We start from the raw sequence: 19,076 nt of genomic DNA, 5'->3' as shown, positions 1-19,076 counted from the left end.
TTTCACCATAATTTTGATAACCTTTGTATGTGCCTCCTGAAACCCAAGAAGGCTGGGACGGACATAACTATGCTGAGGAGTAGCTGACTTGGTGTTGCCTATTTTTGTTAGTGGAGACTGACAAGAAGCCATTCTTCTAAGTATCATCCCACCACCATTTTTCCATTGTTTTAAAATGCAGGGAAATTTTGCAAGTTAGCATTATAATTAGTAGCTGGAGAGTACTTTTTGTTTTTTTTTGTGGGGTCAGTGTGGATGGGGGTGCAAGGCCATCTAGATGTTCGCTAGTTTGTTTTTATTATCCCCAGAGAGGAGAAGGGGGCATGTTGTTGCCAGGTGAAAAGTGCGGATTCTGTTTCAAAGAATTAAACAGGATCTAAATGGTCATCTGCTTCCTGTAAGAATCCTTTGCTTCATCCGCTGGGAAACCACCATGGTTCTATATACTCCCGTATGGGTGGGCACAGGTTACTGGCTTGTTCCAAGAAGTATGCCACAGAGCTTTTCAAATAAAAAGTACATTGAAAATTATTTTCAGGTTTTCAGCGTTTCATCATAATTGCGACAACGTTTGTATGTGCCTTGAAACCCAAGATGGCTGCCACAGACATAACTATGCTGAGGCGTAGCTGACTTGATGTTGCCAATTTTTGTTAGTGGAGACTGACAAGAGCCATTCTTCTAAGTATCATCCCACCATCATTTCTCCATTGTTTTAAAATGCAGGGAAATTTTGCAAGTTATGATTATAATTAGTAGCTGGAGGGTACTTTTTTTTTTTTGTGGGGTCAGTGTGGATGGGTTGGTCAGGCCATCTGTCAATTCCCTGGTTAGTTTTTATTATCCCCAGAGAGGAGAAGTGGGCATGTGTTTGGCAGGTGAAAAGTGCGGATTCTGTTTCAGAGAATTAAACAGGATCCGCATGGTCATCTCATTCCTTTAAGAATACTTTGCTTCATCAGCTGGGATTCCACCATGTTTCTATATACTCCTCTATGCGTGGGCACAGGTACCTGGCTTGTTCCAAGAAGTATGCTGGAGAGTTTTCAAATTAACCAGTACGTTGAAAATTATTTGCTGGTTTTCAGCGTTTCACCATAATTTTGATAACGTTTGTATGTGCCTCCTGAAACCCAAGAAGGCTGCGATGGACATAACTATGCTGAGGAGTAGCTGACTTGGTGTTGCCTATTTTTGTTAGTGGAGACTGACAAGAAGCCATTCTTCTAAGTATCATCCCACCACCATTTTTCCATTGTTTTAAAATGCAGGGAAATTTTGCAAGTTAGCATTATAGTTAGTAGCTGGAGGGTACGGTTTTTTTTTTTGTGTGTGTGGTCGATGTGGATGTGGGGGTCAGACCCTCTGTCAGTTCGCTGGTTAGTTTTTATTATCGCCAGAGAGGGGAAGTGGGCATGTGTTTGGCAGGTGAAAAGGGCGGATTCTGTTTCAGAGAATTAACGATGATCCCCATGGTCATCCCGTTCCTGTAATAATCCTTTACTTCATCAGCTGGAAATCCACCATGGTTCTATATACTCCTCTTTGCGTGGGAACAGGTAACTGGCTTGATCCAAGAAGTATGTCCCAGAGCTTTTCAATTAACCACTACGTTGAAAATTATTTGCAGGTGTTCAGCGTTTCACCATAATTGTGATAACGTTTGTTTGTGCCTCCTGAAACCCAAGAAGGCTGCGACGGACATAACTATGCTGAGGCATAGCTGACTTGGTTTTGCCTATTTTTGTTAGTGGAGACTGACAAGAATCCATTCTTCTAAGTCTCATCTCACCATCATTTTTCCATTGTTTAAAAATGCAGGAAAATTTTGCAAGTTAGCATTATAATTAGTAGCTGGAGGCTACGGTGTTTTTTTTTTTTTTTTTTTTTTTTCCTGTGGGGTCGGTGTGGATGTGTTGGTCAGGCCCTCTGTCAGTTCGCTGGTTAGTTTTTTTTATCACCAGAGAGGAGAAGTGGGCATGTGTTTGGCAGGTGAAAATGGCGGATTCTGTTTCAGAGAATTAACGATGATCCCCATGGTCATCCCGTTCCTTTAATAATCCTTTACTTGATCAGCTGGAAATCCACCATGGTTCTATATACTCCTCTTTGCGTGGGAACAGGTAACTGGCTTGTTCGAAGAAGTATGCCGCAGAGCTTTTCAATTAACCGGTACGTTGAAAATTATTTGCAGGTGTTCAGCGTTTCACCATAATTGTGATAACGTTTGTCTGTGCCTCCTGAAACCAAAGAAGGCTGAGACGGACATAACTATGCTGAGGCGTAGCTGACTTGGTGTTGCCTATTTTTGTTAGTGGAGACTGACAAGAATCCATTCTTCTAAGTATCATCTCACCATCATTTTACCATTGTTTTAAAAGGCAGGGAAACTTTGCAAGTTAGCATTATACTTAGTAGCTGGAGGGTACGGTTTTTTTGTGTGTGTGGTCGATGTGGATGGGGGGATCAGGCCCTCTGTCAGTTCGCTGGTTAGTTTTTATTATCCCCAGAGAGGAGAAGTGGGCATGTGTTTGGCAGGTGAAAAGGGCGGATTCTGTTTCAGAGAATTAACGATGATCCCCATGGTCATCCCGTTCCTTTAATAATCCTTTACTTCATCATCTGGAAATCCACCATGGTTCTATATACTCCTCTTTGCGTGGGAAAAGGTAACTGGCTTCTTCCAAGAAGTATGCCGCAGAGCTTTTCTATTAACCACTACGTTGAAAATTATTTGCAGGTGTTCAGCGTTTCACCATAATTGTCATAATGTTTGTTTGTGCCTCCTGAAACCAAAGAAGTCTGCGACGGACATAACTATGCTGAGGCGTAGCTGACTTGGTTTTGCCTATTTTTGTTAGTGGAGACTGACAAGAAGCCATTTTTCTAACTATCATCCCACCACCATTTTTCCATTGTTTTAAAATGCAGGGAAATTTTGCAAGTTAGCATAATAATTAGTAGCTGGAGGGTACAGGTTTTTCTTTTTTTGTGTGGTCGATGTGGATGGGGGGGTCAGGCCCTCTTTCAGTTCGCTGGTTAGTTTTTATTATCACCAGAGAGGAGAAGTGGGCATGTGTTTGGCAGGTGAAAAGGGCGGATTCTGTTTCAGAGAATTAACGATGATCCCCATGGTCATCCCTTTCCTTTAATAATCCTTTACTTGATCAGCTGGAAATCCACCATGGTTCTATATACTCCTCTTTGCGTGGGAACAGGTAACTGGCTTGTTCCAAGAAGTATGCCGCAGAGCTTTTCAATTAACCATTACGTTGAAAATTATTTCCAGGTGTTCAGCGTTTAACCCTAACCAGAACCCCTAAAGATAACCCTGAACCCTACTCCTAACCCCAGCAGTAAATTTTAACCCTAAACCTAAGCCCAACCCGTAACCCTAATCCTATCCTTTTACCCTAAAACTAACCCCTAAACCTAACCCCTATACCTCACCCTAACTCTAACCCCAATCCTAAATCTAACCATACCCCTTCATAAAACACTAACTCCTAACCGCTAACCCTAACACTAACCAAAAACCCTAATCACTAATCCCTAACCCTAACGCTTAACCTTTACCCTAACCGTTAACCCTCACCCTAAATCTTAACACTGACCCTAACCTTAACCTTTAACTCTAAGCCTAACCCCTAACCCTACATTTAGGAAGACCCTTAATGCTAATGGGATCCCTTATCCCTAACCCTAACACTACAGCTAAAAATAACCCTAACCTTTGATCCTTAAACCTAACCCCTAACACTTACTTTAACCCAAACCCTAACCCTAATCCTAAGCATTAAACCTAACCCTATCTCTTAACCCTAATGCTAGCCCTTACCCTAAGCCTAGATCTAACCCTAAATCTAACCTACCGCCTAATTCTAACCTTAAGCCCTAATGCTAACACTAACCCTGAACCCTAAACCTACCCTTAACCCTTAACACTAACCCTATCCGTGAACCTTAACCCTGACCCTAACCATTACCCGCACCCAAGCATTTAACCCTGACCCTAACCCTAATCCTTAATGCTAACCCTAACACTAAACCCTAACCCTAAGCCCAACACTTAACCCTAATCCTATCCCTTAACCCTAACCCTAACCCTAACCCTAATGCTAACCCCTAAACGTAACCCTAACCGTGACCAGTAAACCCAACCCTAACCCCTAACACAAACCATAGAACATATTTCTAACCCTAAATCTAACCCTAACCCTAACCCTAAACCCTAACTCTTAACCTTAACCCTAAGCGTTAACTCTCACGCTAACCTTTAATCCTAACCCTAATCCTAATCTTCAAACCTAAACCTAACACTTAACCCTAACCCTGTACCAAACCCTAACCCCTCATCTTAACCCTACCCGTAAACCTCAACCCTAAACCAAAGTGTAACCGTTAAACCTAAGAGTAACCTTTAACCCTAACCCTAATCCCTAACCCTAAGCCCTCACCCTAACACTAAACTTCATCCTTAACCCTAACCAGAATCCTAACCCTAAATCTAATTCTCAGACTTCTTGCTTTCTTAGAGTTTAGAAAGCCTGCAATCCTCCCATGCCATGCGTGAAAGGAGGCTCTCCCACTGTGTCCTGCATGAAACCCACGGGCCCATACCCAGAGTATGATAGAGTGGGTTCCCGGGTACAATCCCAGCCCCCTAAACTCCCCCCGCCCGCCTAATGCAGACAGGGCCCGTGCGCTAAGCATAAACAATACCTTTAACAGATAACCCTAACCCTGAACATAACACCCAACCCTGTTCCTATTTCTCCCCTTAACACGTAAACCTCACCGTGCACCTAACTTTAACCTCTTATCCTAACGTTAATGCATAACCCATTTCCTGAGAACAACCCCTATCCCATAATTCTAACCCTATCTCCTAGTCATCACTGGAACACCTAATCCCTAACCCTAATTCTAAACCGCTAACCCTAACCGTAACCCTATCTACAACCGTAACACTGACAGTAACCCTTACTTCTAACCCCAACGCTATGCCTAACAAAAACCCTAACCCTTGACCCTAACCCTTCACCCTAACCCCTAAGCCTTACCCTAACCCTTAACCCTAATCCTAATCCTAACCATTAAACCTAACCCTAGCTCTTAAAGCTAACCCTAAACCTTACCCTCACGACTAGACCTACCCCTGACACTAACCTAACACCTAACGCTAACCAGAACCCCTAAAGCTAACCCTGAACCCTATCCCTAACCCCAGCAGTAAACTTTAACCCTAAACCTAAGCCCAACCCGTAACCCTAATCCTATCCTTTTACCCTAAAACTAACCCCTAAACCTAACCCCTATACCTCACCCTAACTCTAACCCCAATCCTAATTCTAACCATACCCCTTCATAAAACACTAATTCCTAACCGCTAACAATAACACTAACCAAAAATCCTAATCACTAATCCCTAACCCTAACGCTTAACCTTTACCCTAACCGTTAACCCTCACCCTAAATCTTAACACTGACCCTAACCTTAACCTTTAACTCTAAGCCTAACCCTTAACCCTACAGTAAGGAAGACCCTTAATGCTAATGGGATCCCTTATCCCTAACCCTAACACTACAGCTAAAAATAACCCTAACCTTTGATCCTTAAACCTAACCCCTAACACTTACTTTAACCACAAACCCTAACCCTAATCCTAAGCATTAAATCTAAACCTATCTCTTAACCCTAACGCTAGCCCTTACCCTAACGCCCAGATCTAACCCTAAATCTAACCTACCGCCTAATCCTAACCTTAAGCCCTAATGCTAACTCTAACCCTGAACCCTAAACCTATCCGTAACCCTTAACACTAACCCTATCCTTGAACCTTAACCCTGAACCTAACCATTAACCACAACCAAGCCTTTAATCCTGACCCTACCCCTAATCCTTAATGATAACCCTAACACTAAACCCTAACCCTAAGCCCAACACTTAACCCTAATCCTATCCCTTTACCCTAACCCTAATCCTACCCCCTAAACGTAACCCTAACCGTGACCAGTAAACCTAACCCTAACCTCTAACACAAACCATAGCACATAACTCTAACCCTAAAACTAACCCTAACCCTAACCCTAACCCTAAACCCTAACTCTTAACCTTAACCCTAAGCATTAACTCTCACGCTAACCTTTAATCCTAACCCTAATCCTAATCTTCAACCCTAAACCTAACACTTAACCCTAAACGTCTACCAAACCCTAACCCCTCATCTTAACCCTACACGTAAACCTCAACCCTAAACCAAAGTGTAACCGTTAAACCTAAGAGTAACCTTTAACCCTAACCCTAATCCCTAACCCTAAGCCCTCACCCTAACACTAAACTTCATCCTTAACCCTAACCAGAATCCTAACCCTAAATCTAATTCTCAGACTTCTTGCTTTCTTAGAGTTTAGAAAGCCTGCAATCCTCCCATGCCATGCGTGAAAGGAGGCTCTCCCACTGTGTCCTGCATGAAACCCACGGGCCCATACCCAGAGTATGATAGAGTGGGTTCCCGGGTACAATCCCAGCCCCCTAAACTCCCCCCGCCCGCCTAATGCAGACAGGGCCCGTGCGCTAAGCATAAACAATACCTTTAACAGATAACCCTAACCCTGAACATAACACCCAACCCTGTTCCTATTTCTCCCCTTAACACGTAAACCTCACCGTGCGCCTAACTTTAACCTCTTATCCTAACGTTAATGCATAACCCATTTCCTGAGAACAACCCCTATCCCATAATTCTAACCCTATCTCCTAGTCATCACTGTGACACCTAATCCCTAACCCTAATTCTAAACCGCTAACCCTAACCGTAACCCTACCTACAACCCTAACACTGACAGTAACCCTTACTTCTAACCCCAACGCTATGCCTAACAAAAACCCTAACCCTTCACCCAAACCCCTAAGCCTTACGCTAACCCTTAACCCTAATCCTAATCCTAACCATTAAACCTAACCCTAGCTCTTAAAGCTAACCCTAAACCTTACCCTCACGACTAGACCTAACCCTGACACTAACCTAACACCTAACCCTAACCAGAACCCCTAAAGCTAACCCTGAACCCTATCCCTAACCCTAGCAGTAAACTTTAACCCTAAACCTAAGCCCAACCCATAACCCTAATCCTATCCTTTTACCCTAAAACTAACCCCTAAACCTAACCCCTATACCTAACCCTAACTCTAACCCCAATCCTAATTCTAACCATACCCGTTCATAAAACACGAACTCCTAACCTCTAACCCTAACACTAACCAAAAACCATAATCGCTAATCCCTAACCCTAACGCTTAACCTTTAACCTACCCGTTAACCCTCACCCTAATTCTTAACACTGACCCTAACCTTAACCTTTAACTCTAAGCCTAACCCTTAACCCTACAGTAAGGAAGACCCTTAATGCTAATGGTATCCCTTATCCCTAACCCTAACACTACAGCTAAAAGTAACCCTAACCTTTGATCCTTAAACCTAACCCCTAACACTTGCTTTAACCCCAAACCCTAACCCTAATCCTAAGCATTAAACCTAACCCTATCTCTTAACCCTAACCCTAGCCCTTACCCTAACGCCTAGTTCTAACCCTAAATCTAACCTCCCGCCTAATCCTAACCTTAAGCACTAATGCTAACGCTAACCCTGAACCCTAAACCTACCCGTAACCCTTAACACTAACCCTATCCGTAAACCTTAACGCTGACCCTAACCATTACCCGCACCCAAGCATTTAAACCTGACCCTAACCCTAATCCTTAATGATAACCCTAACACTAAACCCTAACCCTAAGCCCAACACTTAACCCTAATCCTATCCCTTAACCCTAACCCTAACCCTAACCCTAATGCTAACCCCTAAACGTAACCCTAACCGTGAACAGTAAACCTAACCCTAACCTCTAACACAAACCATAGCACATAACTCTAACCCTAAAACTAACCCTAACCCTAACCCTAACCCTAAACCCTAACTCTTAACCTTAACCCTAAGCGTTAACTCTCACGCTAACCTTTAATCCTAACACTAATCCTAATCTTCAACCCTAATCCTAACACTTAACCCTAACCCTGTACCTAACCCTGACCCCTCATCTTAACCCTAACCTTAAACCTCAACCCTAAACCAAAGTGTAACCGTTAAATCTAAGAGTAACCTTTAACCCTAACCGTAATCCCTAACCCTAAGCCCTCACCCTAACACTAATCTTCATCCTTAACCCTAACCATAACCCTAACCCTAAATCTAATTCTCAGACTTCTTGCTTTCTTAGAGTTTAGAAAGCCTGCAATCCTCCCACGCCATGCGTGAAAGGAGGCTCTGCCACAGTGTCCTGCATGAAACCCAGAGGCCCATACACTGCGTGCGGTAGAGTGGGTTCCCAGCGACCATCACAGACACCTAACTTTGCCTCCTAGGGCATACAGGGCCCGTGCCCTAAGCATAAACCCTACCCCTCACCCATATGCCTAACCCACAACATAACACCTAACCCTGATCCTACTGCTCACCTTAACAGGTAAACCTCACCATAACCCTAACTTTAACCCCATATCTTAACGTTAATGCATGACACCCTGAGAACAAGCCCTATACCGTCATTATAAACCTAACTCCTAGCTATAACCGTAACACCTAATCCCTAATTCTGAAACGCAAACCCTACCCTTAACCCGACCAACAACACTAAAACTAACCCTAACCCCGTACCCTAACCCTCTCCTAAAAGTAACCCTAACCGTTGATCCTTCGTCATAACCCCTAACCTTAACCCTAACCCTTAACCCTATTCCCAATCCTAACCATTAAACAGAACCCTAACTCTTAACCCTAACCCTAACCTTTACCCTAATGCCTAGAGATCTAACCCCAACACTGACCTACAGTTAACACTAACCCCAACACCTAATGTTAACCTTAAACCTGAACCAAGCTCCTAACCCTTAACCCTAACACTATCCCTAACCCCTAAGCCTAACCCCAACTGTTAACCCTCTAACCCTCACCCTGAATCCTAACCCTATCCCTTAACCTGAACCCCTAACCCTAACGCTAACTCCAACCCTAAAACTTACCCTGGCCCCCTAACCCAGACTTAACACCTTACCCCTAACACTAACTCTAACCCTAACCACTAATCCCTAGCACCTAACCCTGACTCGAAACCTAACCCCTAACACGAAAAACCCTAACCCCAACCCCAACCCTAATTCTCACACTACTTCCATTCCCAGAGTGAAGCAAGCCTACAATACAGCCATGCCATGTGTGAGATGAGGCTCCGCCTGAGTCCTGCATGGAGGTCCTGTCCCAAGGCCCAGGGAATGATGTTGTGCTTTCGTGGTGACTCCGACCGCACCCCTCTCACCGTAGATTAACCAGGTCCTGTGCCCTTAAACTGACCACTAAAGCTAAGCCCTACACCAACGCTAACCCCTGACCCTGAACCTAAGCCCCGAGCCTAAAGCCCAACATTAACTCTAGACCCTTACCCTAAACCTAATCCCTAACCCTAATGCTAACCCCTAAACCCAACCCTAACCGTGAACAGTAAACCTAACCCTAACCCCTAACACAAACCATAGCACATAACTCTAACCCTAAATCTAACCCTAAGCCTAACCGTAAACCCTAACTCTTAACCTTAACCCTAAGCGTTAATTCTCACACTAACCTTTAATCCTAACCCTAATCCTAATCTTCAACCCTAAACCTAACACTTAACCCTAAACGTCTACCAAACCCTAACCCCTCATCTTAACCCTACACGTAAACCTCAACCCTAAACCAAACTGTAACCGTTAAACCTAAGAGTAACCTTTAACCCTAACCCTAATCCCTAACCTTAAGCCCTCACCCTAACACTAAACTTCATCCGTAACCCTAACCAGAATCCTAACCCTAAATCTAATTCTCAGACTTCTTGCTTTCTTAGAGTTTAGAAAGCCTGCAATCCTCCCATGCCATGCGTGAAAGGAGGCTCTACCACTGTGTCCTGCATGAAACCCACGAGCCCATACCCAGAGTATGATAGAGTGGGTTCCCGGGTACAATCCCAGCCCCCTAAACTCCCCCCGCCCGCCTAATGCAGACAGGGCCCGTGCGCTAAGCATAAACCCTACGCCTCACCCATATGCCTAACCCACAACATAACACCTAACCCTGATCCTACTGCTCACCTTAACAGGTAAACCTCACCATAACCCTAACTTTAACCCCATATCTTATTTTTTTTTTTTTTTTTGAGACGGAGTCTCACTCTGTTGCCCGGGCTAGAGTGAGTGCCGTGGCGTCAGTCTAGCTCACAGCAACCTCAAACTCCTGGGCTTAAGTGATCCTACTGCCTCAGCCTCCTGAGTAGCTGGGACTACAGACATGCGCCACCATGCCCGGCTAATTTTTTGTATATATATATTTTAGTTGTCCATATAATTTCTTTCTATTTTTAGTAGAGCCGGGGTCTCACTCTTGCTCAGGCTGGTCTCGAACTCCTGACCTTGAGCGATCCACCCGCCTCGGCCTCCCAGAGTGCTAGGATTACAGGCGTGAGCCACCACGCCCGGCCTTAACCCCATATTTAACGTTAATGCATGACACCCTGAGAACAAGCCCTATACCGTCATTATAACCCTAACTCCTAGCTATAACCGTAACACCTAATCCCTAATTCTGAAACGCCAACCCTAACCTTAACCCGACCAACAAAACTAACACTAACCCTAAACCCTTACCCTAACCCTACGCCTAAAAGTAACCCTAACCGTTGATCCTTCGTCATAACCCCTAACCTTAAACCTAACCCTTAACCCTATTCCCAATCCTAACCATTAAACAGAACCCTAACTCTTAACCCTAACCCTAACCTTTACCCTAATGCCTAGAGATCTAACCCCAACACTGATCTACAGTTAACGCTAACCCCAACCCCTAATGCTAACCTTAAACCTGAACCAAGCTCCTAACCCTTAACCCTAACACTATCCCTAACCCCTAAGCCTAACCCCAACTGTTAACCCTCTACCCCTCACCCTGAATCCTAACCCTATCCCTTAACCCGAACCCCTAACCCTAACGCTAACTCCAACCCTAAACCTTACCCTGGCCCCCTAACCCAGACTTAACACCTTACCCCTAACACTAACTCTAACCCTAACCACTAATCCCTAGCACCTAACCCTGACTCGAAACCTAACCCCTAACACGAAAAACCCTAATCCCAACCCCAACACTAATTCTCACACTACTTCCATTCCCAGAGTGAAGAGAGCTTACAATACAGCCATGCCATGTGTGAGATGAGGCTCCGCCTGAGTCCTGCATGGAGGTCCTGTCCCAAGGCCCAGGGAATGATGTTGTGCTTTGGTGGTGACTCCGACCGCACCCCTCTCACCGTAGATTCACCAGGTCCTGTGCCCTTAAACTGACCGCTAAAGCTAAGCCCTACCACCAACGCTAACCCCTGACCCTTAACCTAAGCCCCGAGCCTAAAGCCCAACATTAACTCTAGACCCTTACCCTAAACCTAATCCCTAACCCTAATGCTAACCCCTAAACCCAAACCTAACCGTGAACAGTAAACCTAACCCTAACCCCTAACACAAACCATAGCACATAACTCTAACCCTAAATCTAACCCTAAGCCTAACCGTAAACCCTAACTCTTAACCTTAACCCTAAGCGTTAATTCTCACGGTAACCTTTAATCCTAACCCTAATCCTAATCTTCAACCCTAAACCTAACACTTAACCCTAAACGTCTACCAAACCCTAACCCCTCATCTTAACCCTAACCGTAAACCTCAACCCTAAATCGAACTGTAACCGTTAAACCTAAGAGTAACTTTTAACCCTAACCCTAATCCCTAACCTTAAGCCCTCACCCTAACACTAAACTTCATCCTTAACCCTAACCAGAATCCTAACCCTAAATCTAATTCTCAGACTTCTTGCTTTCTTAGAGTTTAGAAAGCCTGCAATCCTCCCATGCCATGCGTGAAAGGAGGCTCTACCACTGTGTCCTGCATGAAACCCACCGGCCCATACCCAGAGTATGATAGAGTGGGTTCCCAGGTACAATCCCAGCCCCCTAAACTCCCCCGCCCACCTAGTGCAGACAGGGCCCGTGCGCTAAGCATAAACAATACCTTTAACAGATAACCCTAACCCTGAACATAACACCCAACCCTGTTCCTATTTCTCCCCTTAACACGTAAACCTCACCGTGAGCCTAACTTTAACCTCTTATCCTAACGTTAATGCATAACCCATTCCCTGAGAACAACCCCTATCCCATAATTCTAACCCTATCTCCTAGGCATCACTGGAACACCTAATCCCTAACCCTAATTCTAAACCGCTAACCCTAACCGTAACCCTACCTACAACCCTAACACTGACAGTAACCCTTACTTCTAACCCCAACGCTATGCCTAACAAAAACCCTAACCCTTCACCCAAACCCCTAAGCCTTACGCTAACCCTTAACCCTAATCCTAATCCTAACCATTAAACCTAACCCTAGCTCTTAAAGCTAACCCTAAACCTTACCCTCACGACTAGACCTAACCCTGACACTAACCTAACACCTAACGCTAACCAGAACCCCTAAAGCTAACCCTGAACCCTATCCCTAACCCTAGCAGTAAACTTTAACCCTAAACCTAAGCCCAACCCATAACCCTAATCCTATCCTTTTACCCTAAAACTAACCCCTAAACCTAACCCCTATACCTAACCCTAACTCTAAACCCAATCCTAATTCTAACCATACCCCTTCATAAAACACGAACTCCTAACCTCTAACCCTAACACTAACCAAAAACCCTAATCGCTAATCCCTAACCTTAATGCTTAACCTTTACCCTAACCGTTAACCCTCACCCTAATTCTTAACACTGACCCTAACCTTCACCTTTAACTCTAAGCCTAACCCTTAACCCTACAGTAAGGAAGACCCTTAATGCTAATGGGATCCCTTATCCCTAACCCTAACACTACAGCTAAAAATAACCCTAACCTTTGATCCTTAAACCTAACCCCTAACACTTACTTTAACCCCAAACCCTAACCCTAATCCTAAGCATTAAACCTAACTCTATCTCTGAACCCTAACCCTAGCCCTTACCCTAACGCTTAGATCTAACCCTAAATCTAACCTCCTGCCTAATCCTAACCTTAAGCCCTAATGCTAACTCTAACCCTGAACCCTAAACCTACCCATAACCCTTAACACTAACGCTATCCGTAAACCTTAACCCTGACCCTAACCATTACCCGCACCCAAGCATTTAACCCTGACCCTAACCCTAATCCTTAATGATAACGCTAACACTAAACCCTAACCCTAAGCCCAACACTTATCCATAATACTATCCTTTAACCCTAAGCCTAATCCTAACCCCTAACGCTAAACCTAACCCTAACCGCAACCCTAACCCTCAATCTTGAAACTTACCATTAACCCTGACACTAACCCTTAACCCTAACCCTACTCCTAATCCTTATCCATAAGGCTAATACTGAAGCCTAACCCTGTGCCAAACGCTAAACCCAAACCTTAACCCTAACCCTGAATCTTAAACGTAAACCTAACTGTAACTGTTAAACCTAACACTAACATTTAACCCTAACACCTAACCCTAAGACTCCACCCTAACACTAATCTTCATCCCTAAACATTACCATAATCCTACCCCTAAATCTAATTCTCAGACTTCTTGCTTTCTCAGAGTTTAGAAAGCCTACAATCCTCCCATGCCATGAGTTAAAGGGTGCTCTGCCACTGTGTCCTGCATGAAACCCAGGAATCCACACCCAGCGTTCAATAGAGTGTGTTCCCGGGGACAATCCTATCCCCCTAACCCCCGCCCGCCGCCCAGTGCAGACAGGGCCTGTACGCTAAGTATAAGCACTGCCCCTAACAGATAACCCTCACCCTGAACATAACACCTAACCATGATCCTATTCCTAAACGTAAACCATAAACCTCCCCGTAATGCTAACTTATCCCCTTAAATTAACGTTAATGCATAACACCCTGAGAAGAAGCCCTATCCCATAATTCTAATCCTGAACCATAGTCATAACCATAACACCTCATCCCTATTTCTAAAATGAAAACCCTAACTTTCACCCTATCACAACCCTAACCCTAACCCTATCCCCTAACCCTAAGCCCTCACCCTATCACTAATCTTCATCCCTAAACCGTGCCGTAATTTTAACCCTAAATCTAATTCTCAGACTTCTTGTTTACTCAGAGTTTTGAAAGCCTACAATCCTACTAAGCCATGCATGAAAGCCGGCTCTGCCACAGTGTCCGGCATGAAACCGAGAGTCCCATACACTGCGTGGGATAGAGTGTGTTCTCAGCGACCATCACAGACTCCTAACTTCGCCTCCTAGTGCATACAGGGCCCATGCCCTAAGCATAAACCCTACCCGTCACCCGTAACCCTAACCCAGAACATAACACCTAACCCTGATCCTACTGCTCACCTCAACACGTAAACCTCACCGTAACCCTAAGTTCAACCCCTTATCTTAACGTTAATGCATGACACCCTGAGAACAAGCCTATACCGTAATTCTAACCCTAACTCCTAGCCATAACCATAACACCTAATCCCTAATTCTGAAACGCCAACCCTAACCTTAACCCTACCAACACTAACCCTAACCCTAACTCTTAACCATAACACTAACCTTTACCCTAATGCCTAGAGTTTTAACCCCAACACTGACCTACAGTTACACTAAACCTACCCTCTAATGCTAACCTTAAACCTGAACCAGAAACCTAACCCTTAACCCTAACCCTATCCCTAACCCCCTTACCCTAACTCTAACTGTTAACCCTCACCCTAACCCTCAACCCTCACCCTAACCTTAAACCTTAATCCTAACCATGCGTGAGATGAGCCTCTGCCTTTGTCCTGCATGACAGTTGAAGCCCAACACCCAGGGTACGATGAAGTGGGGACGCAGCCTTGCTCCACATCCACAGTGTCCCGTACGTTAGACAGGGCCCGTGCCCTAACACACACCGTTAAACGTAAGCCCTAACCCTATCTCTAAACCAAACCCTTAGTAAGCCCTGAATCTAACTCCTAACAGTAACCCTAATCCCTGACCCTTACTCTTGCCTCTCACCCTAAACCTAAACCCAACCACTAAACATAATCCTAATCTCTAACCCTAACAGTAATCCTAACCCTAATTCTAACCTAAAACCCTAACCCCTAAACCTAATCCTAGTCCCTAACACCTAACCTTACCCTAAACCCAATTCCAATTCTCAGACTTCTTCAATTCAAAAACTTAAAAAAGCCTACAATCCACCAATGCCGTGTCTGAGATGAGGGTCCGCCCCTATGTCCTGCATGACAGGCAGGCTCCAATGCCCAGGGTACTATGGAGTGGGGTCCGGGGGTCTGGAGGCTTGCTAAACTCCAGTTTGGAAGAATTGCTATAGTCATATATAGGGATGCTTACATTTACTGATAGAAAGCAACTATTGGTGTGTGATTGGTAGGCTTGCCTTACTCTAGTTTGGATGAAGAAACTGAATCATATATAGGAATATTAGCTTTGAGTTAGAGGAAGCATCTATGGGGGGTGCTTTTTTGGCTTGTTAAACTCTGGTTTGGAAGAAGTTCGAGAGTCTTATATAGGAACGATATCATTCATTCAGAGAAAGCAATTATAGGGAGTTGGTTTGTAGGCTTGCTAAGCTCTAGTTTGGAGGAAGGTGAGAGTCATATATAGGAACGCTTACATTCACATAAAGCGCCTACGGGGGGACGGTTTCTAGGCTTCCTAAACTCTAGCTTGGAAAAAGAGGACAGTTATGTATAGGAACTCTCGGCGGGGGATTTGTAGCATTGCTAAAATCTTAGATTGGAAAAGTTGCGAGAGTCATACATAGGAATGTTAACATTCACTCAATGAAAGCAACTATAAGGGGTGCTTTCCAGGCTGGCTACACTCTAATTTGGAAAAAGTGTGACAGTCATATATAGGAAGGCTTATATTCACTCAGACAAAGCAATTATGTGTAGGTGTATAGTAGGCATGCTAACTCTAGTTTGGAAAATTTCGAGAGCCATGTATAGGAAAGCTTACAGTAACTTAGAGAAAGCAACGAACGGGGGTGGAGTGTAGGCTTGCTAAACTCTAGTTTGGAGGAAGTGCCATAGTCCTATATAGGAACGCTTAAATTCGTTCAGAGAAAACAGCTGTCGGGGATTGGTTTGTAGACATAACTCAAGTTTGGAAGAAGTGCGAGAGACATATATAGGAATGTTTACATTGACTCAAAGAAAGCAACTATGGGGGAGTGTTATTTTGGCATGCCAGATGCTAGTTAGGAAGAAGTACAAGACTCATATATAGGAACGCTTACATTCACACACCGAGAGCAACTACGGAGTAGTGTCAGGTAGACATGTTAAAGTCTAGCTTGGGAGAAGTTCCAGAGTCCTATATAGGAAAGGTAACAGCCACTTTGAAAAAGCAAGTCTTGGCGGGTTGTTTGTAGGCCTGCAAAACACTGTTTTGGTTGAAGTGTGAGAGTCATATATGAGAACGCTTACATTCCCTCAGAGAAAGCAACGATGGGGTTGTTTGTAGGCTTACTAAACTGCAGTTTGGAAGAAGCACGAGAATCACATATAGGAACACATACATTTTGACGCATTGAAAGTAACTATGGGGTGGTGTTTTATAGGCATGCTAAACTCTAGTTTGGACGAAGTTTGAGAATCACATATAAGAAAGCTTACAGTCACTTAGAGAAAGCAAATCTCTGGGTGTGGAAAGTAGGCCTGCTAAACTCTATTTTGGTTGAAGTGTGAGAGTCATATATGGGAACGCTTACATTCACTCAGAGAAAACAACGTTTGGGTGATGGTTTGTAGGGCATACTAAACTGTAGTTTGGAAGAAGTACGAGAGTCCTATATAGGAACACTTACATTCACGCAGAGAAAGCACTTATGGCGTCAGGTTTTGTAGGCATGCTAAACTGCAGTTTGGAAGAAGTTGGAGAACCTTATACAGGAATGATTACCATCACCTAGGGAAAGCAACTCTCGGGAGATTGTTTGTACACATGCTAAACTCTAATTTGGATGAAGTGTGAGAGTCAAACATGGGACCGCTTACATACCCTCAGAGAAACAACATTGGGCTGGTTTTTGTAGGCATACTAATTAGTTTGGAAGAAGTACGAGAATGATATTTGGGAACGCTTACATTCACCCAGAGAAAGCAACTACGGGGTGGTGTTTTGTAAGCATGCTATAGTTTGGAAGAAGTTCTAAACCTGAACAGTCACTTAGAGAAAGCAACTCTTGGTGGGTGATTTTTAGGTCTGCTAAATTGTATTTTGAAAGAAGTACCAGAGTCATATATACTAATGCTTACATTCATGCAAAGAAAAAACTATGGGGTGATGTTTTGTGGGCATGTTAACCTGTAGTTTGGAAGAAGTTGGAGAGTCTTATTTAGGAAAGCTTACAGTAACCTAGAGAAAGCAACTCTCGGGAGAGCCTTTCTTGGCCTGCTAAACTCTACTTTGGATCAATTGTGAGAGTCAAACATGGGAATGCTTTCATTCATTCAGAGAACGCAACGTTTGGGTGGTGGTTTGTAGGCATTCTAAACTGTATTTTGGAGGAAGTACGAGAGTCATATATCTGAACGCTTACATTCAGGCATAGACAGCAACTCTGGGGTCGTATTTTGTTGGCATGGTAAACTGTGGTTTGGAAGAAGTTCGAGATTCTTATATAGGAAAGATTACAGCGACACAGAGAAAACAGCTCTCGGAAGTTTATTGGTAGGCCTGCTAAACTCTAATTTGGATGAAATGTGAGAACGCTTGCATTCATTCTCTCAGAGAAAGAAACATTATCGTGATGGTTTGAAGGCATAATAACTGTAGTTGGGAAGAAGTAGGAGAGTCATATATATGAACGGTTACATTCACGCAGAGAAAGCAACTGTGGGGTGGCGCAGGTATGCATGTTAATCTGTAGTTTGGAGGAAGTGCGAGAGTCATATCTGGGGAAAATTACAGTCACTTAGAGAAAGGAAACATCTTGGGCTGGTTTGTAGATCTGCTAAATTCTATTTTGGAAACAGAGTGTGAGTCATATATGGGAACGCTTATGTTCACTCAGAGAAAGCAACCACGGTGTGGTGTTTTGTTGGCATGCTGTAGTTTGAAAGAAGTTGGAGATTCTTATATAGGAAAGTTTACAGTCACCTAGAGAAAGCAACTCACGGGGTGTGGTTTGTAGGCCTGCTAAACTCTAATTTAGATGAAGTGAGAGAGGCATATATATGAACGCTTATATTGATGCAGAGAAAGTAACTATGGGGTGGTGTTTTGTAGGCATGCTAAAATATAATTAGGAAGAAGTTCGAAAGCAGACAGTCACTTAGAGAAAGCAACTCTCGGCGGTTCATTTTTCGGTCTGCTAAATTGTATTTTGAAAGAAGTACCAGAGTCATATATACAAACGCTTACATTCATGCAGAGAAAGCAACTGTGGGGTGGTGTATTCTAGGCATGCTAAACTCTAGTTTGGACGAAGTTTGAGAATCACATATAAGAAAGCTTAGAGTCACTTAGAGAAAGCAAATCTCTGGTGTGGAATGTAGGCGTGCTAAACTCTATTTTGGTTTCAGAGTGAGAATCATATATGGGAAGGCTTACATTCACTCAGAGAAAGCTACGATGATGTGGTGGTTTGTAGGCATACTAATCTCTAGTTTGGAAGAAGTAGGAGAATGATATATGGGAACACTTACATTCATGCAGAGAAAGCAATTATGGGGTGGATTTTTTGTAGCCATGCTAATCTCTATTTTGCAAGAAGTTAAAGAGTAATATATAGGAAAACGTACCGTCATTTATAGAAACCAACTTTCGGGGGATGGTTTGTAGGCCTGCAAAACTCTACTTTGGAAGAAGGGGGAGAGTCATATTGGGGACTGCGTACATTCACTCAGAGAAATCAACGCTGGGGTTGTGGTTTGTAGGCATACTAAACTCTAGTTTGGAAG

Source organism: Eulemur rufifrons, chromosome 25 (genome assembly GCF_041146395.1).
Source record: "Eulemur rufifrons isolate Redbay chromosome 25, OSU_ERuf_1, whole genome shotgun sequence".
In the NCBI taxonomy this organism is placed as follows: domain Eukaryota; kingdom Metazoa; phylum Chordata; class Mammalia; order Primates; family Lemuridae; genus Eulemur; species Eulemur rufifrons.
Note: the sequence above shows the minus strand (reverse complement) of the source record.